Genomic DNA, 27206 nt, shown 5'->3' with positions numbered 1-27206 from the left:
TCCATTTTTAGCAGTGCCTTGTTTGATTATGCTCATTAGCCTGGGTGTATGGGCGAAAGTCATTGTAAGTGAATTAATATTGTATAAAACAATTACTGTTTCTTATCAGCTTCTCTTTGAATGTGTTCTCCTAAGTGACTATTTCACTATTAAAGAAACTAATCAAATAGTTTTCATCTTCTTGGGCACTATACAGCATGACAAACTATACGCCCTTATCGTAGTTCATGTTATTTCTTTATTCTTCATTTATTTCAATATAATTTATATTTATACAACCATTATTTTAAATGATGTATAGTTATATTTATTTATTCACCCTCCTCTCATTCCTCCAAAGCTTTGAAACAACTTACAATAATACACATTATGCTACGTGATGCATATTTCATCACTGGATAAGGTCATCAAAAATCTGCTAAATTAATTCAATGTCTATGCATTTTGGGAAGATAGTAAATGCCCTTTATATTTGGGGATTTCTGCCATTTCCCCACTAAGATAAGAAGTCATAGTGGCAGGTAAGAGTTGGAAATTGCTAATTATTGTCAATTCCTGATTAGACTTGGGGGAGTCATTGCTAATTATCGTCTGCAAATCTTGCTTTCAAGTTCTATTGACATTCAAACAGAATGGGCTATAAAGTCATTTGTGGTTATTACTCAATGCCTCTTGTCTAATTTCCCTTCCCCATGTAGCCTATAACCCAGCAGGAAATATTTTATGCCAAAACACCTAGTTATTTTCCTCAAATTAGTCAAGGTTAAAAACAAAACAAAGCCAACAGAAAATACAAATATGGCCTATTTGGAGCCTGCCACCTGAATTCATGATTTGTTTTAACCTGTTTGACTTCAGGTTACTTGCAGAACACAAAGGAAACTGCAGCTGTTTTGAAGGCACAACGGATCTACAATATTACCTCCTGGCCTGTTCTTGGGGCTTCACCACATTGAGGAGGCCATGAGACCACGAACTGGGAAAGAGAGAGACTCTGCCTGCATGCGGGCAACAAAACCTTGATGTGTGTGAGGGTGCTACATTTATGTGCGTATGTAAGGATATACAGTAGGAGAGAGCAAACGTATCTTATTTATCTGTACATTTGTGTGCGTTATACCTCAGTTTGCTTGCCTATGTAGAAATAAATAAAATGCTTCAATTAAATGCAATCCATGCCTTGTATGTACAAGTGACAAAGACCAACACCCTCCTATATTCTTGCCTGCTATATGACTCTTGTTTCTTTATGTAGCTCTAGACCAGATAAAGCCCACTGGATAAATGTAAATCTTTATTCTCCAGTACCAGAATATTTCTCTTCAAATGAATTCCATTTTCCTTTGCAGCTGTGAAGCTTTTCTGAATAAAGGTCAAGGGCATCCTCATGAATAAAAGGTAAGGTTTTTATTTTTAAACAAATATTTGACCCCCAGCCCTGTTCATGTCAAAAGCAAACTGTTTTGTGTTTCTCTTTTTTTGCAATGTTACACACTGTAAATTTTCTATGAATATTCCCATAAAAGAGAGAATTCCCCCTCCCCTATCAAGACTTTCATTTGCAGAATACCTTGTTGGTTCCAAAGCTTCTGTTGCTTCTGACTTCTCCCCCTTGTTTTTAGAAGCAGCATGTGACACTCCAAAAGCAATGTTTTAAGTGTGTTTCTACTTCACCTGTGAGAAGATCTAATGTATTTCATCATTAGATTCCTGTGGAAATGTACAATAAAAGTAGGGGATCTGGTTAGCACCAGAGGCAAAGTACTACTAACTCATCCCAAAAGATTGCTTTTTGATTAAGGGGCTCTTGTGATAAGGTACTCAGCTGTTCTTGCAGCTGATATGAACTGCAATTCTTGGCTGTATAACCCAAGTTGAATATCTGATTTTTTTAAAGAAACAGCAGTTATATTAAGGAGTCCTCATGTAAGGCATAATTCCTTGAAAATTTCAAATACAATTCAATAAGCAGAGTCAACATCATGTCATAAAGGTAGGCACAAATTCATAAGAGAGAGAGAGTGGTAGGAGGAGATAGGGGTGATTCTGCCCCAGATATTTCATGGGTGAATGAGACCATGTCAGTCAATTCAGACTAGAACTCTTCCCTGCTTTAAGAAAATGAAAGGAAATCAAATGACCAGTTGAGCTTAAAAAAGTGTAACTTTTGTGTATGGTGATCGAGTTTCATTTTTTTTGCATATACCTGTCCAGATCTCCCAACACCATTTGTTGAATATTAAAAAAATCCATGGTAATTTACACAATGAAATACCGTACAGAAGAAAGATAGAAGGAGCTCCTACCCTTTGTGACAGCATGGATGGAACTAGAGAGCATTATGCTGAGTGAAATAAGCCAGGCAGTCAAAGACAAATACCATATGATCTCACCTATAAGTGGAACCTAATCAATAAAACAAACAAGCAAGCAAAATAAAACCAGAGACATTGAAATAAAGAACAATAACTGGACAGTAACTGGAGAGAAGGGGGAGGGAGATAATGGGGTGAAATAGGGGAAGGTCCATCAAATAACGTGTATAAAGGACACATGGACGAAGCCAAAGCAGGTAGGATCGAGGGCAGGAGGCAGGGATGGGTAGGGTGGGAGGAAGTGGTGGAGTGAAAATGGAGACAAATGTACTTGAACAACAATAAGAAAAACAAATAACTTTTTCTTCTCTTCCAGATACCCTAAAGAGTTAAAATAGCTTGCTTTTACTTTTTTTTTTCTTTTTGAGGAGAGGAAAAAAAGTGAAAGGGAAGCAGGGTTAGCCTAAGGCAACTACATAATTTATTGTCCTAACTGGGACACTTTGGAGGTAAAGGTACTCTATTAATAATTACACTGGATAAAAGGCATAAATTGGGACTCTTGCAGGCAAACAGAGATGTTTGGTGACTCCTGGGAAGTACAATTAATAGGGCTTTATGTCCCTGGTCTTGTGGCCTTGCTGTAACCATGAGCTCACAGTAGAGACATCATTTCTATTGATGGCTTTTTTTTTCAAGGTTTCTGATCATAAACTGTCTGTGGTCTAGGCAATCTCAATTATACTTTGTGGTAGAATAGGGTTTCTGATCTTGGCTTTCTGTTATTAGATTAACAAGCTTTTAGTATTTCTTTTGTATATGGGCTTTTCATAGTTGATAGAATTGGAATGTGAAAAAGAAAAAGTACTTAACGGGACAGCTAAAAAAGAATATCAAAGCCCATTATTTGAATTATCTTTAACTGTTAGCTATCTTTTGTTCTTCAGAGCTCATCTCTCTACGAATCCTGACTCTTTTCTTGATATAATAATATTGTTTTCTCATTTTCACTGAGAAAGGAAGACGGCGAAAAGAAATTTGTTGTGATTATTTTATCAAATTCCTGGTGATTTTTCTCTCACAGTGGGCTTTTTCCAGATGCTTCACACGAGCAGTACACACTCTTAGCCTAATGTGATAGTGCTGATGCTTCTTAAAGTTTGACACTGAGGAGATCAATTTTAAGCAGGAGCAATTTTGTACTAACATTAGGAAAATGTACTTTTTGGTTTCATACATCAGCTCTAAGAGCATTTAGATGGCAGCTTCCTGTTGCATTTATTTAAAATAAGACTGCCATGAAAATGACAAGAAAGTTCACTTGAGAAAAGGAAACTAGAAATCATGCTAAATTGCTGATTTAAAATATTGTATAGTCAGATTTCTTGCAGGCATTTTAGACATGTTATGTTTGTCAGAGAGCAAGTAAACCAATGAACAAACCAGAACAGTCATGTCCACTGGTTATTAAGAGCTCATAAAATGCCAGACCCTATGCTAAGGACTTTAGATATATCACCTCATTTAATCCTTACACAAAACCTATTATAGGTGTGATTTTTATGTGAGATAAAAAAAACCCAAAACTTCCAGAAGGTGACTTACTGGACCAAATCCACAGAGCTAGCAAGTAAAAATAAAAACAGAACTAGAAAATGAAAATAAAAACAAAAAGGAAATTTAAACTGGGGTTGTATTAAACTGGTACAACTATTTATAAGTGAGAGGTTTTAAGTGAAATTTTAAAAGGGCCAAAGTGTTTTTTAGTATTTATTTTCTATTTGTATTGTTGAATACTGAGTAAGTATTTTAAATGCAGCCATTTTAGTCATTAAAATGTCTTTAAGGAAGCAGAAGGTAAGTTAGTGCATCGATAAAGATTTTTAGCTCCTTTCTTAGTTGCACAAACTTCTTTCCTGCCTTCTTTACACAGGAGGTCTTTCTATAAGAAGAATGAATGAATGGTATCCTAAGACTAGGGCTAGCACCTGCCACTCACCTACCTTTTTCATAAAGATCCTAAGAACTCCTCCTCCTTCAAACACCCATCAGTTTGGTAACTCTCACCAAGAAATGAGTGTTGAATTACATTAACTGAATGGAGACCCATCTCCCCAGACCCTGGACTAGCAATTGACTACACCATTTCCTATGTTTTATGCCTATTCTGTTTGGAAGAACATAGCAATCAGAAAGAAAAGAAAATGTTTTATAAATTGCCAATATAGAAAATCATCAAAATGTATTGATGGCGTATGGGGCCATGGTTCATACAAATGGTGACTTAGTGTGGATTGCAGAAAGGTGCCCCCTCTGGGAAAGCTAGTTACAAAACGGAGCTTCCTCCAACAAGATGGGGCCCAGATGTGCCGTGACTTCTCCTTCCGCCTCACAGAGGGCAGTGCTGGGTCGTGTGCCTTGGTGAACGCTTTCAGGGCTATGGTGTATGGGAGTACATTTTTAGCTTTACATGTTGAATAACGAAGATATGGAAGAAAGCATTTTTACGGGTGAGTAACAAATGTTAATTTGTAAAGCCCCCTTTTGCATTATTTGTATTTTGGAGAAAAGTAATAAAATTAGTTGCAGCATTACTAATAAGCATTTAGCAGTATAATTTGGCATCAGTCAGATCTGTGTCCAAATCCTGTCTCTAACACGACTACCTCTGTGACTTTGGTGTGCTACTTAACTTCTCTGGTTTCATTTTACTCACCTGGAAGTGGGATAATGAAGCTCTACCCTCAGAATTGTAGATGAGGATTAAATACACGAAAGCAAGTTCCTGGCCAGGAAACTGCATTCTGTTTTTGCTTATTGGTGGTGTAGAATGTGAATATGCTTATGTCTTTAGTCTATCAATGAGCTCTATTAAACCTATCAATAAGCACGATTAAGGAATAAATGAAAATAGTACTTTTGTGTAATAAGATGACAGAAAAGCAGTGTTAAATTGTAGTTTCAGATCTATAGCCTATGTCACTTCATGATTTGCATTTCTTTTTTGTCTTATAGAAACTGGAGAATGTGAGCCTAATACTTCTTTATGATGAATGTGGTTCATTGCCCTTTGTGTTTGGAGTAGCAATATTTAGGTGGAAACTGTTCCTTGTATCAGAGTTGAATCTAACATGTCAGATATGCTTACTCAATAAAAAGAACCCTTTTAAATAAATAACTTTAAAGGACAGTTTGTTTTAAAATGTAAAGTTATTAGAATATTTTCTGGGCAAACTGTTTTTTTATTTGTGCAAGTTAGATCCTCTCCATTTGTGAAAAGCACTTTATTTGGTTTCTGTCTCATTTTTCTTACAGAAAGCCTTACTTGTTACATGAACACGAAATAATGACACAACTGAATCATACATACAGTTAAGTGATAGGGAATATTTCGAAAAGAATGCCTCTGTGAAACTGCAACTAAGTTAATGTCTCTTTCCCATTAATGAAAAACAAGTGCAGTTTGTGTCATTTCAAACAATTCTGTGCTAATTACAGTATTATGTAGAAATAATATTTTATGTAGAAAAGAATTCCTTTCAGTTATCACATATCCATGATTAAAATATGTGCAAATCCATTCTGAAATGTACAAAATATTATTAGAATTGTTTTCTGGGCATTCTTTCGAAACTAAGAAATGAACTATTACAGTGAAATTATTTAAGGCAGATTATGAGGAATATATATGGGGAAACTCTTAGCTCTGCTCCTGACTTAAACTAGCAATGTGATTCTTTTTATTACAATGAGCATGAGTTTTATGGTTTTGTCCTGTAAGGTCATTAACATTACTGTTTGCTTATTGCAGTGATCAAAGTATTAGCTTATAAATATTATTGTTTCATATCTGACATTAGAGAAAATGTGAGTTAGATTTTTCTGGTCAATGACATTTCTCACTTCTGCAAATGTACTTTCCTACCTTCATGGTTCCGATATAAGTGGTGTGTAAATGCGAGAATAAAACACAATGTCAGGTTTGCAGGAGATAGAATTAGACTTGCCTGGATGACTGGGATGGAAATGCGGCCGTGGTCTCTGTAGCCCGGCTTGCCACTCAGGGAGGATCCGTCATGGGATTATCGTGCTTTTTCAAGCTGTCTGATGAAGGACTTTTAACTCACAACATCTAGGTATTGCTATGCCTTCTTCTCATCACGATTACTAAAGACACACAGCCTTTTGTCAGGCTACAGAATGTTTTAATTCCCAATGCAAATCTGGATGACATGTTTGTTATGCTAGCGGATTCACCTGACAGATCCCATTCTGAGTTTCCAGGAAAAAATGCATGGCACTGTGTTTGTGGGATATCAGTTCTTTTCTGTGAGCATTGCATGCCTTTTAGTAATTGGGAAAACCATTTCAGACTGGAGAGGGTTTGATACAAAAATAACTTACAAGTTCTCTTTGTATAGTTCCTAGGCTAAGATCATTTTAGCAGATCTACTTGTTAGTTATAAGAATCGTTATAGGGTTTGCATGAAGCAGTAAATAATAGTAAAGGGAAATGAAAATAAAACTTTCATCACATTTTGTTAACCTTTAGAAATGGATTCATTGAGTTTGTGGGTTACTGACACATATGTACACAGAATGTGGAAAGAATTATGGTGCATGAATTCAAAACACTTCTAAAACAGAACAATTGCATACACATGTTTCTGAAAGCGTAAGTCATAGGTGTTCATTAAAGTGTGCTGAAGTGTATTTAATATTCAGTGAAAAAATAGATGTTAAGGAAGCTTTCTTTGAGATTTAAATCCATTATTTATAATGAGGTACATTGCCTTTAGCCACTAAAACACACAAGTTCTGGTCACTTGGATGTGAGAAAACTTACCAAAAATGAATTGTTGGTCACTTTTAACAACGTTATGGGTTTGACTGTGGACACAGTGTCCCCAGGTCGTAAAGTTCCTTGGGCCCTAAGGCAGATTTTAGGTCACATTCCACTGTATCCCAATTTTATTCATTTCTACTTTTAGAATTAAATGAAGGAAAAATATGACTTAGCTGGTTTTGAAACTTGCTATTAACTTTGCTTAACACTGCAACAAAGATTTAAAAAATGTGTTTCTCAACTACAAAGCATTAGTACTCCTATGCTTTCAACAGTATCCTTACTTCCTTTCCTTTTCCATCCATTACATCCTTAGCTTGCTTTTGTTACATTCTTGTATGTCTTTATTTTTCATTTATCACCCTCAATTTCTTATTTAGTTTGTGAGACTGCGCCCTGTATGTAAGGGTACGGTAGTACAAAACTAGGTGGGGATAGATTAGAATTATGCATGTATCCTCTTAATCTTTTCATTGAAGATGTAAGAACTATATTTAGAGCACTTTAATCTTATTTGAATACATTGTTTTGTTGGTTAAATTAATATATTTGAATTTCCATGCTCAGGAGCAAAACTGTGATAAAGTATTTAAATTTCTATTTGCAGCCCTGACTGTGGCAGGTAAAAAGGAGCTTATCTTGTTTCAATTTGCAGGCCAGCAGAATCTATTCTCCTCTTAAAACAGGTGCAAGAAAGACTGAGCGCCTTGCCTTCCTCCTGCAGGAGAGAATATCCTTAGCCTCTACAAACTAATTGAAAGAGAATTGTGTATTGACTAGGGATCTGCTTGGTTTTGAATATTTCAACTACCTTGTAAGATATTAAGATGTATTATTGTATTGAATTTTTTTTCTATTGTGAATATTTGGTGAGTCATTGAAGGAATGCCTTTTGAGTTTTTATTTTTTTCTTTCTTATTATAGAGTAACCACTGGAGGGCTCAGGTATATCTAGGTTAATGTGTTTCTATTTCAGTACCCAAAAAACAAGTGTGATATCTTGGAAGGGTCATATTCACATCTCGGTTGATGGTAATTGCATGGGAGTAAGCACCTGCTGAAGAGGTACAAGATCCAAGGTAGAGCAAGAACGGAGGGAGAGCGGCCCTAAACAAAAACTGTACCTGTAAAAGAAGCAAGTTTTCCTCTGGGAAATTACTGAGAGTGCAATACAAACATATTTTTTCTAATTAAATAAATTACTCTATGCCTTTAGCACTTAAAAGAAAGCCCTGAGTTCACAGCCTCCTGAGTTGTAAGTATGTCCCAGGTTTAATTCTCTGAAAATTAAATCAGGCACTGTTTCTTGCCATTTTGCTTGTTTGTTTCTTTTTTTTCTATTCCCATTTCTTTTTTCACTTCCAGCTCATTTTTTTCTCCCCTTTTAAAAATCAACTGTTCAGCTTTCTTTCCCCTTCCTCCACTCTGCCACCTATTGAAATGGGAGCAGCACTGATATCCGTCAGTTAGAATGAATCAGTACGTAGCCTGTGCTCCGTCGGACTCATTTTCGCCCATTTCTAATGGATAGCCCTTCAATAACCGTATCCATCCCTCTTCATGGGCCTCAACTGAAGGCAAAGGTGTCATTGGCTTCCTTCTATCCTCTCATGTCACACATATGCTTTTGCACACAGTAGGCACTCTAAGGTGTTTGAACTTAATGCTTTTGGCTAATTTTTCCAGCCAATAAGCCCTCACAATTGTGAAGAATAATCTTATTTTTTCTTTTTAAATTCACACCTCTCCTCTTCTACTTTGCCTTTTTACATCTGCCCCTTTGCCTCCTGCTCTCACACCGAGACAACACAAGTACCCCTAGGAGAGGAGCAGAGAGACCCGCGCATGCGGAGTGTACCTGCTGTGTGTGCGCCGCAGACACTGGGGGATACGCCGGTCCCCAGAAGGGAGCTGGACAGAAACCAGGACTGAGAAAAAAATTGTATTGTACTAACAAGCAATCATTGGAAAATCATTTTAAGACTTTGACAATAATTTCCCAGCAGTTGGTTGTCTAGGAAGGGGAAGAAAAAAGAGAGAGAGAAAGAAATAGTGTTTTATACTGAATACCAAATAATTCCATGTGACAATGCAAATCAAGTTTGAATGTCAGAAGTGTAGAAATTAAAGCCCACTCAGCCATTAGGTTGTCTGTCTTGATCAAGAAGGCGTGGAGAGTCATTCCTTCGGAAAGCAAAGTGAAGGAAATGTAGAAAAGGAATTTGGAGGTGAGAGGCTTAAATAAGAACATTTTGCAGTTCGTTCCAAATGAAAGCCACCGCAAGTCAGTAACACAATGCTAATGTATCACTAAAATGAGATGAAGTAAACAAAATGTTAGATCAGTTCCTGCCATTTAACACCGAGGCACTCATCTTATAAAAAGATTAAAGAGCAAGGCATTAAGATCCTAAATAGCTTGGCCTTATGAAATGGATCACTTAGAAGTGTGGTTTGTGGCTTCATTTTGTAGGACACACCGGCACACATACATAAAACAAATTGCTCTGAGAATTGTAACATGCAATTCCAAGGTCTCCTGCTTCGGGTTTGTGTATTACATAAGTGGTTTCTATGTTTGTACCTTTACCGATGGGAATTTGTTTATAACCTGATGCAGTGGATCTCTTGGTTGTCTTCTTTGATGCACTGTTTTTCAGTTTAAAACATTTTTGAGGTTTCTGTGTCATGAAAGCCTTCTGCAATTGCTGCATATTGTAACAGGAAATTGCATCAAGAAAGAAAGCTGGAGTCAGGGTTAGATGAAACAAAAAACAAACAAAAAAATCCCCTTTCTGTCTTCCTCCTACATTTCTTTAGCCAGTTGGTAATGGGCATTGCTTTATTTTGTGATACTGCAAAATCTTTGGGTCCAAGGAAGAAACTTACAAAGAAAAGTAAACGGAAGTTTTCAATTTCAAAAAAAATAATAAAGTTTACTAAGAGATACACACTGACTAGAATTTGAGCTATTGGCAAGACATCTAGGCCAAGGTCAGAGAACCACTTCCAATATTATATTTAGGCCACTTTTTAAAAACGACATTGAGGTAATATTGGTTAATAACATGATGTAATTCCAGGCGCATAACATGATAACTCTGCATCTACATACTCAATTGCACGCTCACCCCCAAAGTCCGGTTTCCTTTGGTACCCATGTCACCCAGTTTCTCAGTTTGCTCTCTGCCCTCCCTCCAGCCCTTGGATAACCACCATTCTGTCATCGTACCTATGAGTTTGTTTTGTTTTGTTAGCTTAGTTGTTACTATTTTGTTTTATATTCCACATGAGCGAAATTATATGGTTTTGTCCCTTTCCATTTAACTTATATCACTTAGCATGACACCCTCGAGATCCATTCATGTTGTCACCAATGGCAACATTTCACCTTTCTTATGGTTTAGTAGTATTCCATTACACGTATGTGTCACATCTTCTTTAACCATTTGTCTGCCAATGGACATTTATGTTGCTTCCATATCTTAGCTATTATAAATAAGGCCACAATAAAACTAGGAGTACACATAGTTTTTTGAAGTAGTTTTTCCATATTACTTAGATAAACACCCAGAAGAGAAATTGCTGGATCATATGGTACTTCTTGATATTTAAAGAAGCCTACATACTGTTTTCTATAGTGGCCAGAACAATTTACCATTCCACCAACAGTGTACAAGGGTTCCTTTTTCATCATATCCTCCCCACTACTTGTTATTTCTTACCTTTTTGATAATAGCCATTCTAACAGATGTGAGCTGATACCTCATTGTGGTTTTGATTTGTTTTCCCTAATAACTAGTGATTTTGAACATTTCTTCATATACCTGTTGGCCATTTGTAGCAGAAAGGTAGCTAGAAGGAGTCATAACCCAGCATCTCAATCTTACCACTAGGGTTATAAGAGCTGCTTAGAAAAACAATGTGCAGCCTTTTCCTTCTCCCCATTGGGCATCAGAGGCGGCCCACCCATGCTTGAAAATGACCCCTCCATTTTTTTCCTTCCACCTCTGATTTTATTTATACCTCTTCTTCAAGTTATCACTGAGTGAACCTAGTGGCCTTGCTTCTGCCTTTCAGTAAATCTGAGCGACTCAGTTAAAGTCAAACAGGCTTTAACATTATGGTAGACACTCCATTTATTTTTAATAGACCAACAATGCAATACAACATCTTTATAGAGATATATGGCTACATATTTTATGTGAGCTCCATAAACAACCCATTAGCCACCGGGGCTGCAACAGATATTTGTGTACAGCAACCAGGAAGATGGGGGTACAATTCAAGTTTCATTTCTTCCCTGAAGCCTTCCCTGGCAGCTGCTCTGTTTCATGTGACATCTCTCCCCCCACCCTGCATTAAAAACCTTTTGTGGTGTATTTGTTTTCCATAGCATACAAATAATTATGAATAACCATGTATTCTTCATCCCAAGGTTTGATTTGCAGTTCTGAGGCAAACCTCTCAGCACTCAATTGTTTGATTCCAGAGAAGTGCGTATTTGTGTAAAAATCAAGGCAGCATTTATCAGATGTGCGGAGACTGATTGAGCACCACCTATATACCACACCATAAGTTAAGTGCTAGGCATGCAAATGTAAATAGAACATTAAAAAGCTTATAGTTTAGTAGAAAAAACAGATTTACAGACAAAAAATTACCTTTACTCAATGTGCTATAGCTAAAATCCACTCAGTGCTGGGGTTTCCCAGGAGCAAATCTTATGATTTCTATTCTGAACTCAGGAAACAGTATTGGGAAGTCTTCCTGGAGACTTTTATTTCTTGGTTGGGTTTGGAGAAGGATAATAATGTTTGTTGTTGTTTATTTTTAAAAAACAAATAAAGGAAAAGGCAGGCAATGTCTAGCCACAGAAGTGTGAAATAGCCATCGTATATAGATGCTAAATAGACTTCTGAGTTGCTGGGATGTAATCATAGAAAAGGGCTTCAATGGGAGGGCAGAACCAACCAAACAAAACAAAGGTAGGAGATGAAGCTGAACAAATAAGCCAGAGATTTGGTCATGGAAGACCTTCCATGTCATGCCTGGGAATAGTGGATTAGAATCAGCCAAACCACGATGAGAGTGGCAAGGGGCAGCAGCTGACGGGGAGGAAGAAAGCCAGGGTAGAAGAATCTTAGAAGTCCTAAAGCCTGGGGCCACTCGATGTCCAGGCAGGTGGCTTTCTAGAACGTGGTAACTCCTAGAAGCACTGTTCTCCCACACCACAGAGAAGTGATTGAAATGCAGAGTTACGACTCCAAGTCATCAAGGAAAGAACAAATTACATGCACTCAGCTATGTTTATGAAGTCAGAGAAGTGTGTAATAGAGTTTAGAATGCTATCAAACATTGAATACTAGAAACAATTTTGGGGGGTGCTTAAGATCAGCCGTATTAGGCATTACTGTAGTCCATGCTACTTTTTCATATCTATGTTAGGCTAGTTGTACCTTTTAGAATTTAAGTTCCACATTGACAGGTTGTTTATCTCAGACTCCTCTACAGTCTCAAGCCCGGGCTGTTGATCTTTAATAAATCTTTTATAGTTATTTGTAGACCATCGTTCAGCATTTCTGTCCTGCCTCCGGGTTCTTTGCTGACTCATTTATGGTACACTTCAGGACAGTCACCTAAACCTTCTATGGTTTATCTTACCAGGAACAAATCCATTAACTCTACCTTATTTTGAAGAATAATTAGCTTCTGGGGGCTAGACGGGGAAAGATGACATGATATAGGGGGATATGATATGAAGGAGTGTCAATTTAAAAGCCTTAAGTTTGAATGTCAGCCACCATTCGCTGGTAGGATAGCCCCAGTCAAGATGTGATATCCACAGCCTCAGTTTCCCTTTGGGTGAGCAGACAACAGACACAAACACTCCTCAGAACACTGAACAACAACAGAAATTATTTCTGTAAAGCACACAACATACTGTTTAACACAAAGTAGGCATTCAATAAGTCAGAGCTATTAATATCTTAGAGTCACACTTCAAACATTGTTTTTAATAACACAGCTAAAAAGTACCTAAAACAATTTTGAGAAGGACGAATAGTACTGGAAGTGGTTCACTAAACACGAACCAGAATAACAAATATTATTTTCCTGTTCATCACTGAAATTTGACTCCAATGACACTTTGTCCTAGGTCAACATTTCCCTAAATTTATTCTGAAATGATAATACAGAATGTATTTTAACTTTGTTTTGGGGGAGTTTTAGATGTTTGAATGTGACAAGCCTGATGTAAAATGGAGAGAGGAAGAGAGAGAACTAACAGACCAACAACTTAAAATACAGCGACGGAAACCAGGGGAGAAGGAGGTTTCTTAGAACACAGCAGTGCTGACTGCGCTCCCCGGTCTGCATTGGGAGGGACTGACTGTGGAGTCAGTGCACAGAACATGCATTTTGCAACGGCAAACTCACTCCGAGCACGTTCCTTACTTTCATTTTCGTGTTCTTCTTGTCACAAATTCAAAATGTCATGATCACAACCTCTCTTTTGTTCTAACCTCCCATTTTCCTGTAGGAACACAGGATCCTGTTTGTGAGCAAGATTTGTCACCTTCTTTTTTGATCTCTTCAGTATTAATGCATTTTTATGTCTGCATTTTCAGAAGTGGGTTTTTTTTGCTTTGACATTGATGATTAAGAAATGGCAATATGACACCTGGACTCTTTTTCTTGGTCAAAAAGAGTAAAGTACATATTAGTAGTGACTGCCTATTTTAAATCCCCTTTTTCTTTGTCTGTCGAGCTGTCTGTAACCATCGGAGTGGAAAATAACTTCGAAAGCTCAAGCTCATGGGGGAAAAAAGCTTTAGTCCTCAACATGGCAAAGAGACTGGCAGCCAGGAGAACTGCTTTTTTTAAGCATAAGTGTTTATCCAGTGTCTGCAAAGTTCTACACAATGCATAGCCACAAAGTATAAATCCCAGATCGGTCTGCTTCACGTGCAGCTTTTCTTTTAAATTTTGTCACATGGATAGCTAGGGAGAAGGCAGGTGGTTGGCCATTAGGGAAAAAAAGGAGAGAGGAGTGGGGAAGAGAGAAGGGAAGGGGAGAGGAAGGAGGGGGAGAGGAAGGAAAGGCAGAGGAGAGGTGGTGAGGGGTAGGGGAGAAAATTACTCCAGACCAAAAAATCTGAAAGGCCAACTTGCCTCGGTTGAAATTAGTTTTACAAATGACCCTGGTCTGTTTGCCTCAGCACATTCATCCTTTCTATTTTGTGCCTGAAAAATGGTGCTTCATGTTTGCCCCGGTTTGCTTCCCTTCACTTTTCTTCCTATGATGTTCATTCTGTCCTCTGTGCCAGGCATTGCAAAAACACCTTAACATTCTTTTCAGGCTTTGAAGACTCGTTTTCTTATGTGTTGAACTTAATCTTTTCCAGTTTCTTTTCTATTAAGGTGTATGGAGGTTTCAGTTATTTTTCTTTGTATTTCGTTTCTCCCGCGGCTGCATTTGTAGACCCACTGTCTCGTTCGTCTGGAAGAGGTGATGTATTATGCATGTCCTTTCTAGAGGACTGGGGTAGGAAGAGCGACAAAGAGATGGTGAGCTCTGAGAGGTCACATTCTCTGAGGGACGCCCACCGGTGACAATGCTGACTGACCACAATGGACGGCGGAGGGGCTGGCGGGGGTGGGATTCAGACAAGAACGTTTATTTCTCTCATCTGAGAGCCCGGATGAAGAACAATCTCTGTTTATTACAGTGATGGGTTATTTGGAACGCTTCCCTTTGCGTGAAGAAATTTGCTACTCCAATCAGAATCTTGTCCCCTTCTACAAACCATTATAAGACACTTATGAAAATAGGCAGATTCAGATTTCCTGTTTGAATTTTTGTCAGCTTTCACTTTTATGCTCATTTGCAGAATCATATAACTATGAAAGGCCAATTAGCTCTAAGTCCCCAGAAGGTGACAGAATAAATTGCTTTCTTCCTAGCAAATCGAGAATAATATTGTGGTTTCAGTGCAAAAGTGTCCACCCAGAGACTTCAGTTCATTTTATCAATGTAATGGAGTGCTTTCTGCCTGTCTCTATGACGTGTGCTTGCAGGGTGCGTGTTCCTGCTGGTGTTCTTACATAACACTTCATTACTTCTGCGCACAGATAGGGTGAATCTGTAAATTTGAGCAGGGCATTGGTCAAGATGCTTAGTGTCGAATAGATTTCTCCCTCCAGTCAAAATTTATTCAAGTTAAATGAAGAAATTCATAGAATTCTTTTTTAGCAGGGTTGACTGTTACTGCCTTAATATCCCCTAATGCAGCATATTGGGCATTTGATTTTTTTTCTCCACAGAGAGTGGCTGGGATAATGTCACTGTTAATTGCAATATCTATGCAGATATGACTGGAGACCATAACTGCAATTTTCCAAACCAAATGATCTCAGAAGAGACTCAGCTGATTATGCTTTTCTGAGATACTGCTCCTCTGGGACATACACAGGTGAAAGTTGCCTTCTTTTTTCATATTTCTCTCTGTGGCTCTTCTCCATTTTTTTAACACTTTTCCCACAAGCTGCCATAAGAAACTCCACCACGCTGAGGGAATTCTGGGCCCCCCAAGAGAGAGAAACAGAATTCTTCAAGATGTAAGGAAATGACCCAGAATGGGCTGTTATAGCAGCTCCGAATGGAGGCCACGCTTAGCCACTAACAGGTCTAGGAGTCAAGGTAAGTTTGATCACCGTGGGAGCAAGGCAGCTCTCTTGTTTCATACTCTTGGGGCTTTTCATTGAAAGAAACTTTGCTGCTTATTCATCATTGCTAGAAGTATTAATCCTGGTGCTTAGAAAGGAGGGCAGTCTAACGAGGGACTTGACTTAGAATCACTGCTGGCTTATTTTGTTTTCATAAGTCCATTAGCTCTAACTGAAAAACAGTGCATTGTGGCACTTATGTTAGTAGAAATTAATTGTATTCAGTCAGCAGTGTTATAATGAGTAACATATTTATTTAGAACAACTGAGTACTTAGACTGCAACCCAGTTTTTGTTGTTCAGGAGAATGGTACAGGATATTTGAGGAGTTTTTTGTCTGGGTTCCCCATGGAGTTACATGCAACATTTATATTAATTCCCAATGAGTTGGACATGATTAGTGTCATTACAATGGATTCCAAAGATATTAATGAGGATTTGCTACTTGTAGGGAGTGATAATTGTGAGGTTTCCCGTCCATGGTTCTCTCTGCTTGCTGACCCCTCTTCCACTTGCCTTGTGCAGGTAAAACTGGGTAATTTCACAGCCCGTGAAACATGTGTTCTTTTTGTTACTACAAACTCTACAACAAGAACACTCCTGGTAAAGAACACATAGTCCTTGTGTCACTCTGTCCTGCTCTGGGGAAATAAAACCCTGTCAACTTACCAGGAGATAAGCTCATTCAAAGTCTGTGCCTACCTTTCAGCCGTCCTTCCTTGAAAGGACTCCTTCACATACCCTCCCACAAAAATTTAAAAATTCACTGCATGTTTTCTTCCTTGAGTTATTTTTAACAACAGCAGAAAAAAGGAATACTTTGAAGCTTGAATATTTTCCAAAAAATAAAAAAGGTGTTTAACCTTCCCAAATTCTCACACATTCTTCAGCTGGAGATTCTGTTATATTTTTGTTTGCTTTGTGTTATTTCTCCAAACTGTACAAGGTGGAGCCAGGTACCTTCATTTCTGAAGTTTATATTTAAGCAATTCCCTAAGATGTGCACGAGGATGAAAGAAAAGAGCAGCAAAGAGGGACCGGTCTGGTAAAGTGCAGTTTGAGAAATGAAAGGTCTGAGACTGTAGCACAGTAAGTTGAGAAATACCCAAATAAGAATCTTTGTTTAATTCCTATGCCAATGGGGGTCTTGGGAAGCTAAGGCAAAACATCACGTGGCTCAGTGTTTTCATGTCTGGGGTTTTCTTTTGTCCATGCAGACCCACAAAGCAACTGAGCATCCGTTTAGTAGCTGCACTTACCCTACTCACCTGACAGCTTAACACATAGATTAAGTGTTTACTCATCTGAAGGAATGCATTGCTTTTTTTTGTAGCATGAGTTGATTCTAAACAGATTGTTCCAATAGTGAGGCTGTATCTGAAGCTGACATAGTTATGGAGGTGATGGGGGAAGGTGTTTGTAAACAAACCTGGGAATTAGAAGAGTCACCTAAACAGAATTTCATTAGTATTTCAAAAAGTCAGTGGGGATCAATGCACTGAATGACTTTTTGAAACAATTCAGTTCATTTTAGCTTTTGAAAAACTCATGGCCTGGTGGACAGCAAACTTCAGGAAATGAGACCCACTGCAATAAAGAAGCAGTGATCACAGGCATCTTGGCCAACTGGAGTTACTGATTCCAGTTGGAATCTGCAGCCACAGTTTTCCTGCATTGTAGAGGGACACAAGGAGACAGCAAAGTGGATCTCTCCCAGGATTTCTGGTAATGCTTAGTTAAAAAAATCAGCACAAGAGTGAGTTTTGGGGGTGGATGGAACTGTACCACATCCTCATTGCAGTTTTGATTATACCAAACTTTCCATGTTTTAAAACATAGAACTACACGTCAAAATGAATCAGTTCTACTATATGCAAGAGAAGGATAAGGGGAGATAAGTGGTGATGGAGGGAGACTTGGCTTGGGGTAGTGAATACACAGTGCAGGGATGGGTTGTAGAATTGTGCATCTGAAACCTGTATAACTTTGTTAACACATAAATCGAGTAGAAAGGAAAAAGCATGATAATGAAAAAGAGGTATAGCTAAATTACAGTTTGGAATAGTTCCCTTGCATGTCATAGAAGAATAAGAAGAGGGACTTGACTGATGGGTTAACATATTAACATAAAAGCCGAGAGAAAAAATTAATGTAATAAGATATAGTACAAACAACAATTTTATCTTCAAAAAGACATTAAAATGACTAAAAATTGAATGTGCAAACTTATTTGTAAGGCTGTCCTCTGAGCTTCTGGTGAAAGCTGACCCCCTTGCAAGGCATTCAAACCTCTTCTGCTATGCTCCCGTTCAACCTTTCAGGCTGTGTCTTCCTGGGACCCCAAATATTTTATCCACAACTCAGAGCCTTAACATTTCTGAACACTGAATGTTTTCCCGTAACTCACTGGTGGCAAACCTGCTCTGACTCACATGAGTTTATTTATGTTTCATGTATGTCACTTTGTGCGAATATTGGCATGTTTGATATAGAAACACTACTGTGTTTGATTACTAGGTGTAACCCAGGGTCCACAGGGTATATTTTAATATACAGTTAGTGAACTGCATTGCCTTTTTAAATTCTGAAAAATTCTGAATTTCAAAATGTACCTGATGCTAAGATTTTCCGATAAAGGATTAGGGACTGTTTTTAAGACTATATCTGAACAAAACAAATAATACTGCTTACTTCTTCTGACATGTTTCATGTGTTTATGCTTTTATTCCTTTGATAAGATTACTGTCTCATTCTGGATATACAATTCTTTTATCTTAGCTATGTGAAAGGCAAGTTTAAAGGCCACTGCTTTGAAGAAACCCACTCCAACTGGTCTTGCCAGCTCTTTTTTTTTTGTCTAATTCTAACCCTCTTACATTTCCTTTAGGTTGTAATTTCCAAGAGGACACAGGCCACTCTGATTAGCCCATGCAGTCTGGGGATGGTTATCATTGCAAAGGGTTCATACAAAAGTTGTGGGTTTATGACTAGGGTTAGGATCAGAAAATCTCTGTAATAGTGGTGAAGATCGTGGCCACTGAACAAGAATAGAAACTACAGCTCCTGGGTCAAGGTTAGGAATAAAATATTGATTGAGGCTGGGGACTTACTATGGGGCTTGGCAGAAATGGGCTGATAAACATGATAAACTTGCTAAAGACACCAAATAAAAAGACTAGCTACCATGTACTAACCACTGATTAAGTACCAGGTTCTGTGCAGACACATTCGTTATTATTTCATTTAGTCCTCAAATTTTTGAGTAGTTATTAATATTTTACAGATGATGGACTAAACCCTAGAGACAGTAAGACCTTGACCTATATTACCTAACTAGTAAAATCAAAGCAAAGACTTGAACTGAGTCTTTCTAACACCCTGGTCCTTGTTCATCTCCACTCCGTGACACAGCCTCTTCCACTGCGAGAAGCAGGTGGCAGTGAGAAGTTAGATTCAGGTCAAGTAAACACTGGGGCTTGGGACTAACAACAGAGCATAATTTTCCATGCATGCCGTTACATTGAAGATGGACTGTGGCTAACTTTATCTTTTAACAGCACTCAATTTTGTTCCTAATTAGCTCTGAAACTTCACATCGCTATAAACCTTACAGTTCTCCTCCTGTTAGGACAGGTTCTATATTTAAGGCACCAGATACACCTGAGACTACTTTTTTTATGACACCATAGAACAAGGGTGTCAAACTCATTTTCATTGAGGGCCACATCAGCCTTGCAGTTGCCTTCAAAGGACCGAATGTAATTTTAGGACTGTGTAAATGTAAGTACTCCTTCAGGAGGGGCAAGGAACTCGGCACTGCCACAGGGTAGAAACAAGGTGTGGGGCTGGATAAAACAAGGTGGAAGGCAGATTCAGCCCATAGGCCTTGTGTTTGCCACCTGTGCCATAGAAGATAAAGGAACAGAGCAATTAGGCCGCATGTGGAAGATTAAGGGGAAACTGAATACTTCAAAGTCTTAAAGTTTTTTCTGTATTTTCTTCAGGACATTACCTCTTTTTTTTTGGTCCTTGACCCTGACAAACACCATATCATATTCATTCTGACCACAGTAGTAATAATATAGTGTCTTGACTATAATAGACAGTAAATAATTGCTTATGGAATAAATTATTGTCAGGAAAGATTGGTGGAGCTGGACAGCCTGATGGATACATATTCTTGACACCTTTGAAAAAAATAATATGAGGCAGTTTCCTTATGTTTTAAATTTTGGAGATTCCAGAATAAAGTTAAGCTATTTATAAACCGTGAAGAAGAACTAATAAATTTTATATTTCTTTAGTTGAACAAAATGTTGGGAATCATATCAACTCCCCCATCATTATGTCATGGTTTCCGCAGGCTGGAGGATGTTTGATGTACGGGCTCCAATGGGAGGCATCCCCAGAGTGTCCACGAAAAGCTGACATTCCATATTCTGCTCAGTTCAGCCTTTCATTCCGAATCCTATCTGTGCAATCAGCAACTTTCACTCCGGGAAGGGAGATGCAGATGAATTAATGAGAAGGGACTTAGCGCAGGTCCCCTTCAACAATTTATGGCAAGTAAATTAAAATCACTTGTTGGTTCAGTGCCTTGGCGTGGCTGGCTCTTTGCTTAAACCCTTCAGGATTAGTTTAAGCTCAGAGGGATAAATAGGCATAAATAAAAATGTGTTTGTTCGTCTCTCATTTCACAAAGTTATAGAAACAGTTGAGAATATTTCTCGTCCTATTATACTTGGCTTTCACTGATCTTGAGAAGCAGGAAAAAGTTAAATATACAAGGATTTAAGAGGATGTGCAACTCCTGCTCTTGCTCTTTTGTGTGTAGATATATTTGGACATAATCTGTTCCATTATTAACTGGAAAAAATTAACAATGGAAATATTTTATTAAGTAGCCACATATTTTTTAAATTAGTGTTTAGGGAATTGACTTCTACTCTAGGGGCTGCCTCAAGAAAATTTTGGGGTTATCCATGTTGGTATACTGGCAACTGAGTGAAGTTATTTCAATCATCTCTGAGACAGCTGAGTCTCTCAGCCTGTCTTTGAAGCACTGGAGGTTATACCAAGGGCTCTTAGCATTGCAGGTAATGATCTGATTTCCCATCAGAGACATGGAACTTCAGAAATGAAAGATTCTTGAGTTGTACCTTGACCCAGCTGTGTCTAAGTGGAAGTGGAACCATTGACTCAGAAATGATTGGAACTATATTTAGAAATACAAAATGAAGGGCTTCAACCCACACCTACATTGTCATAATCTCCGTGGTTGAGACCAACAAATCTATAGTTTTAATAAGTGTTCTAGGTAATTCTGATGAGCAGCTAGGTTTAAAAGTCATTCACTAGGGCAAACTATGATCCATTTATGTTTTAGATATTTATTTGTCTCCATGCTTAGAGGTCAACCACAACCACTGGTTTGGTCAACCAGTCTGTATATAACCAAGAAACTAACTCCCTGAGTCAATACTCTGCTCCAGGAACCTAGGTATTCAATATTTAAATAGATTATTTAATATTTAAGTAGATTTCCCCCTAATGTCTTTGAAGATTAGAGAGAAATACATACTTAGTTTGGTCTCCTGTTCTTCAATTTTCTGCATTTACTCCATCCGTCTCTACCCTGTATTTCCTTGTGCTTTCCTACATGACTCTTTTCTACATCTCATCATCCCATTTTTTGGATGGAAGTCACTATCCACATCTGTAATCCCCCAAATTACCACTGACAAAAGTCTTTGGGTGAATTTCCTCACTGTCATTCTGCAATATAACCCCCACCCCAAATCAAATATTTTTATTTTACTATATAGAGCATTTTAACTCTTTTCCTCTGACTTCTCAAGAACTCAGAGCCCAGTTACAAGTGTACTTGTTTTGTAGATGTCATTCCCATTAGAGTCTGTGTGGGTGGCAGTTCTGGGTGTTGAGAAATTCTCAGCCTTCTCAGACATAAAGGAAAACTACCTTTCCGCTGCACCACCAAGGTTCCCAGGATTATAATCTCTCTCTTGCCACAGGGTCTAACCTTTACCACATAAGCCAGTTTTGTCCCAAGCAAGACTGTGGCTATTCAGTCGACGGGAAATCTGATAGAATTTCTACCCTTAGAGTCTTTTGAAACCACACCCCTCCATCATTTTCACAATTTGTTACAGCTCTCCTCTGCATTGTGCCTTCTGACAACACCATCACATTAAGTTCTCTCTGTCTTCAGGACTCTGTCCATTTGTAAACCAGAATGTTAGGCTCCTTCATCTTTTAGGAAAAATCCTGGAAGTGGGCTCTCACACCAGATGGAGTTTCATAGGGAATTCAACTGTGACCAACTGTCAGACAGTACAAGGGCGTAGGGACTGGTGAGGAGAACCCATCAGTGGACGTTGCAGCTGTTACCTCCTGTTCTGGCAAATCCTGTAGTCCTGGGGAGAGTGATGTGTGAGGTGAACACAAGGCACCAGCTGAAGCTGGAGTCAGGGTGGAACAGATGAACAACTGACAGTTCTAAATAAATCACCTGAGAGCTCTAACCTCAGATCTCAAATTTCTCCTGTCTGAAGACAGGATTGGTTTTAGAGATGAATGTCAAGTGACAGTTTCTGTGCTCTTTAATATGGTAGCCACTAATATATCGAGAATTTGCAATGTAGCTAGGCTGAATTGAGGTGTGCTATACATGTAAAGTACACACCAGATTTGGATATTTTTTTAAAAAAGAGAACATTAAATATCTGAATAATAGTTTATATTGATTATGTATTGAAATAAATGTTTTAGATATATTGAATTAAATCAGTAATTCACTTACTTTAATCTTTTTTCTTTCTTTTTTAGTGTGGCCAGTAGACAATTGAAAATTGCATGTATGTCTTGTATTGTATTTCTTCTAGACAGCACTGCTTTATATTATAAAGCAGGGGTGTTTAACCAGCAGCCTGCGGGCGGGCTGCATGGGAGCCAGAATGGCTAGGAATGCAGCCCAAGACAAAATCATAAATTCACTTAAAATGTAATGTGATTTTTTTGTTTTCATTGGTGTTTGTGTATTTAATACGTGGTCCAAGACAACTCTTCTTCTTCCAGTGTGGTCCTGAGATGCCAAAAGTTTGGACACCTGTGGAAGGAACAGAAAATCAGATTGAGCATTCAATTAATTTCCTTTAATCATCACTTAAATCTTCCCTTCGCCTTCCCCAAAGTATAAATTTTTACCAACGTGTTTTACCATGTTTTTAAAACTTGACATCAATTATTTGCCAGGCAGTATTTTAAAAATGCTATTTTTAATTTTTACAATAAGCCTCACATAGATATTATTCAAATCATTTTTTCAGAGGAGAAAACTGATTAGAATGAATAACAATATATTATAAGAGCAAATATTTATGGTATGTTTACTATATGCCAGAGACTATACTTATTACATATAGAAATGTGGATTGTGTCAGTTTCACAGAATGAAAGTTAAGGAGGTCAGGCAATTTGTCCACGATCATGCAGCCGTGGACCCTGCCCAAGGGTCCAGCCGGGGCTGACTCTGGAGTTCTTGCTCTTCCCACAAGGTACACTGAAAAGAAAGTGTGAATTGTTTTCTGAGCATTGTTATTTAACAAGCTGTACTATCAGCTGATAAAATGACTGGCTTTTGTTTTATCAAAAGTATGAGTGTTCTTGCTTTGTCACTGTTTGGAGTTGAATTAATGTTGCTTTTCTCTCACTGCTTCTCACATAAGGTGTGCCACTTGAGACCTCAAACAACTTCTTGGCCTTAGAATTCCCTTTGTCTGAATTAGATTATAATGAAGGCCTCATTTTGGCCTCACCCTCCTTCTTTACCTCAGGGCAGCTGTTGCAGGTGTTCAGCCCTCCTGGAGTTGGCCATAGCAGCAGCCTTGGGGGGAAATGCACTATTGGCAAACTAGTAGCACTAACTAGCAGCCTCTGGGTGATGAGTAATCCAGAGCCAAGAGTTTGGATGAGTAATCCACCCTGGAGCCTCTGGGTAATGGTGGTGGTGTGTGCAGCTGTGCTTCCTTTGCTTGAGGTGAAGGCATCAGGAACGTGGCCTTTCTGCTGCTTACCTGGAGAGATCTGTCAAGGAGTCATTAGAACACTGAGCAGTAAAAGACAAGACTCTTGTGGACACAAGTTGGTGCGACGGGACCTACTATTTCTTAACAGTGTACAGAATACAAATAGAAAGAGCGATAGCAGAAGCTATAAGAGGATCTTCCATGAGCTAGATTTTGTGCCAGATGCTTGAGATATCATCTCTAATCCTCACTGTAACCTTGAAACCCAAGCACTACCAAGTATAGGCAAAGAAAGTAAGATTTTTAAGCTGACAACACCAGAGAATCTCAGTACGAGTGTTCCAGCCTATTTAGCCTTTTGGAACTATTTTTTATTTTTATAATGCATCAGATTTTACCCAAAAAGGAAACTTTGAAAAAGTAGCACTTTTAATGGATGTTTACTATTTTTACCCTTGCTTCTAGAAGCACACTGTCATTGTTATAATTTTCTAGAGTTCAGAGCACAGCATAGCTGAGCTGCTTTGGGGACATGAAACAAACAAGTTTCAAATAAAATTTACCTCATTTCCCTCTCTACATTAAATTATGATATCTGTACTTTATACATCTTAAATGTAAAAAGAAAAATTAAATCTCAACTTATTTCCACCCACTTTAATTTTTATGTACGAGAATATATGCTACTTAAAATCATACTTACTTTCACTGAATTTTGATTTTTTTTTCCTGAAGAAGAGAAAACTGGCAATTAGAAGAAAAACCTGGGAGACATTGTTTACAATAAAATGTATGTAAGGAATTAAATAATGACACTCTTAAAATAGTGTTGAAAAATGCCCACGTGACAAAATTGAAGACAGATTGTTATGTTTTAAAATGGAAGGCTATTCTGCAGATAGCATCAAACTAGGCAACTTTAAAATACATGAAACTTGCAAATGTTAAAATACTGCAGTAAAATTACATTTGGGAATTCAGAAGAAATCCTTTGGCAGATATCAACCCCCCCAAAGTGACAATTATAACATATTAAGAACAAATGTGGGCTTTACTATGTTCTTAATACGCCATAAATTAAATTTTCTAATGTGAGTTGTTTAATGCTATAAAATTTGCTTTTCCTGTGGGTTGGAAAATGTAGTTAGCATTGTACACATGTAAATATTGTTTACTGAAAAAAGGAGACTCTAGAGCCACGATGCTGAGGTTTCTCGAGGGGTCATGTTACATCAGTGAAAATCAAATCCCCACTGCCCTGCCCCTGACGAAAGAGAAGGCTTGAGAGTTGGGCCTGGTTTTGAACCCTTACCCTTCCACTTTCTAGCTGTATCATCAACGATAAGTCACTTAACCACTCTGAGCCTCAATTGTTTGAAATGAAAAATGGGTACAATACATCTACCTTCTTCTTATGAAAGTTAAGTTAGATAACTTAAATAAAACTCCATATATACAGTAGAAATGTGAACATAAAAGTAATTTCCCTTTTTTGATTAATTTACTTAGGAAAGTAGATTAAGATAGTGCTAGATTAGATAGTGTAAGTTAAGATGTTAAATCACCTAAAGTTATCTTCTTGTATTTCTTATTATGAATAAATTTCTAGAATCATTTAAATTAGCCAGCATGATCGGGATGATTCACTATTTTAAAGACCTTTTAGAATGTTTCTCTCGAAAGTTGCATTTAGAGACATCTGTTGTCTTTGCCAACTGATCGCTATGTATAGTGCTTTGTATTTATATAAAAATGCTTTGTATTTTTAACTTTTGTTTTTTAATTATGTGTCTGTAGCTTATTCACTAACTAGATTATAAACTACCTGAGGTCACGCATTTCTCCTAGTATTCTGTAATAAGTACCTTGATTACAAGCAAACTCATTAATCATTTCTCCTGGGAAAATGAGAAAAATACTTGACTTGTACACATTTAAAACTATTTTCCAAAGAAAACCTTTGAACATTTACTTCTCTTGAATAAATCCCTACTGTGCGTGGCATTGAGGCCACGTCTGATTGAACACCATGTGGATGAGGGATACCTGCTGGCCTTTCACACTTTCTCTCTCACACCCTTGAAAACCTATCTTATTTGCTTACAGAGAGGACTGCAGACTGCTCATACTATGTTCCATTACTAAAGGCCATTGAACCTTTACTTAGAGTGTTCCTTTTTCAAGCGGTATCATATTACACTGCTTCCAGTTGAAATCTTGCCTCATTTTTCCAAGTGCATCCCAAATTGGGATATTGCCTTCTGTTTCTCTCCTCTGAAATCTCCTTCCACTTTGCCTATATCTCTCTTATGGAACTGAAAGATCATATAGACCTATAAAGGGCATTATAGATCACTCACACAATTATCATAGTCTAGTAAACCACAGCTGGAGACATTCTGTTTTACCTCTCACTTGGCAAGACAAAGGATCAGTCTATTGGAATAGGAATACTGCAAGGTTTTATCTGAATCTTTCCCCACCCCTTCAAGCCTGGATATGCGCATCCTTAGTTGTCTGCAAATATGTTTGACCTAATGCTTATCGGATGGCATCACACCTGCGTGCTTGTTTTCCAGCACTTCAATCTAGGGGCTACTTTACGTCTTTATTGCTGTACACACGGCCTTGCAAAATGCCTAATAAAAGACACTCCATAAATGACTGTGGAATGGATGAATGCATTATCTGATTGTTGAATCACTCTTCAAATCAATTTCTCATGGATATGTCTCATTTAAATAGGATTAAAATGGAAAATGTCTTATTATGTCTGAGTGCTTCCTAAAACTGCAAATAAAATTCATTTGTTTCTTTTAAAAATGCAAAGACAATTGAGTTAATTACTGCATAATCCCTTTTCTTCCCTTAGTAATTTTTGTCCTTGATTCTATCAATGGATGCCCAAAGAAGATGTGTGCAGGTGAATGCGTGGCCGAGGCTCCCCTTTAGAAGCACCAGCAGAAGCAGTGTGGCCAGTCGAGTCGGCTGCCGCACATGCAAGGAAGAGTGAAATTTAAAAATGTCCTCTTCGGGGGCTTGGATTTGTGTTTTATTTCAAAAATGTATTTGTCCGTGGACACAAAAAGTTATTCTCCTCAATGAAGAGATTCCATTTTTGTGGTAAGAAAACCTGCAAGGTTCTTGTTTTTTGCTCTAGAAGATGATCTTGAAGGTAGAATCAAGAAGACTTGGTAATTGACTAATATTAGGAGACAATATAGTGCACAAAAGAAAGTGGAATGATTCTAAGTAATTGTTAATTAACAA

The 27206-nt window shown here is 37.9% G+C and overlaps 1 long non-coding RNA gene across 2 annotated transcripts in view; it reads left to right on the top strand.

The window, feature by feature from the left end:
• Window positions 1–5447, top strand: part of LOC118982349 (uncharacterized) — a 45767-nt gene extending 40320 nt beyond the window's left edge. For both annotated transcript variants that reach the window (XR_005065518.1, XR_005065519.1), the window contains exons 3-4: window positions 1350–1398; window positions 5331–5447. This is a non-coding gene — a long non-coding RNA (uncharacterized LOC118982349). The remainder of the gene's footprint in view (window positions 1–1349; window positions 1399–5330) is intronic.
• Window positions 5448–27206: the final 21759 nt, after the last annotated feature.

Source organism: Sturnira hondurensis, unplaced genomic scaffold (genome assembly GCF_014824575.4).
Source record: "Sturnira hondurensis isolate 20B ecotype Veracruz unplaced genomic scaffold, ASM1482457v3 Scaffold0025370, whole genome shotgun sequence".
Classification (NCBI taxonomy): domain Eukaryota; kingdom Metazoa; phylum Chordata; class Mammalia; order Chiroptera; family Phyllostomidae; genus Sturnira; species Sturnira hondurensis.
This window is presented reverse-complemented; position numbering and strand designations above follow the sequence as displayed.